The sequence below is a fragment of the Gracilinanus agilis genome, chromosome 4, assembly GCF_016433145.1.
Source record: "Gracilinanus agilis isolate LMUSP501 chromosome 4, AgileGrace, whole genome shotgun sequence".
Taxonomy (NCBI): Eukaryota; Metazoa; Chordata; class Mammalia; order Didelphimorphia; family Didelphidae; genus Gracilinanus; species Gracilinanus agilis.
In genome coordinates, this window is record NC_058133.1 from 227782865 (window position 1) to 227783816 (window position 952).

General features: G+C 59.0%; 1 protein-coding gene across 1 annotated transcript in view; it reads left to right on the top strand.

The window, feature by feature from the left end:
- Window positions 1–453: 453 nt before the first annotated feature.
- ACTG1 (actin gamma 1) overlaps window positions 454–952 on the top strand; it is a 4147-nt gene continuing 3648 nt past the window's right edge. The window contains exon 1 of the mRNA XM_044672989.1: window positions 454–552. The gene's annotated coding sequence lies outside the window, so the exon portion shown is untranslated. The remainder of the gene's footprint in view (window positions 553–952) is intronic.

Consider the following 952-nt stretch of genomic DNA (forward strand, 5'->3'; position numbering starts at 1 on the left):
GAAGGGCGTCCTAGACGGATTTTAGCCCTCTCCGACTCCCCATTTATTTGTTATTAGGGTTTCCTTGGTGCAAAATGGAGGGGGTGGGGATCAATTTCGAGCCTTTTGCAGGTTCCGGCTGAGATTCCAGGCCGCAGCTCCCACCCCAACCCCTCCCCATTTGCTGTATGCGGGAGGAGAAGGGGGTGGGGGTGGGAGACGGGTGGAGGTAGGGGGAAGGGAAGAGAAAAAAAGGAGGGGGGAGTAGGAAGGTGGGGAGCGAGGAGGGCGGGGTCTGGTGGCGGTGGCCCCACGTGCCCCGACTGGGAAGCCCAATGGACGCTCGTGTTTCGGAAAGATCTCCATATATGGCCATGTTCTAGGGCTGCGCGCGCCGCCGCCGCGCGCTCTTGCCTCGCTCGCCCTTTAAATACCGGCGGGGGAGGTTGAGCTCGGTCTCACTCAGTGGTAGCCGGCAGCACTTGTAGGCTACTTTGGACGTTTCCTCGATTTTTGCCCCCCTCCCTTTCCCCCGGCTCTAATTTCTCAGACTTGGACGGTTCCCAACCTTAGGTAAGCAGCTCGGGGGCTACTCTATACAAAGGAGGAGGAAGAGAAAGGGTCAGGTTCGGGGCTAGGGCGGAAAAATGGACAAGAGCTGGGCGGGCGGGCTCTACCTTGCAATGTATCCCGGTCTTCTCGATTCCCCTCCCCCCTTTCCCAGCCTTATTCTCCTTTGGGAGATGGCGGGGAGGGGAAGGGCTGCCTTCCTTGAGACTTTTCCTTTCTTCTCCCTCCTCGTTTCCCCCGTTCCCCCCAGTTTCTTCTCTTATGCGGGCCAACTGGGCCCGATCTCGGGGTTCGTTAATTGAGGCGAGAAGCGCGCGCCTTCTCAGAGGTTAACTCCCTCTCCTCCCCCCGTCTCCCTTTTTTTTCGGGTCTCGTGCGCTCTCCTAACTTGGTGAAGTGGGGG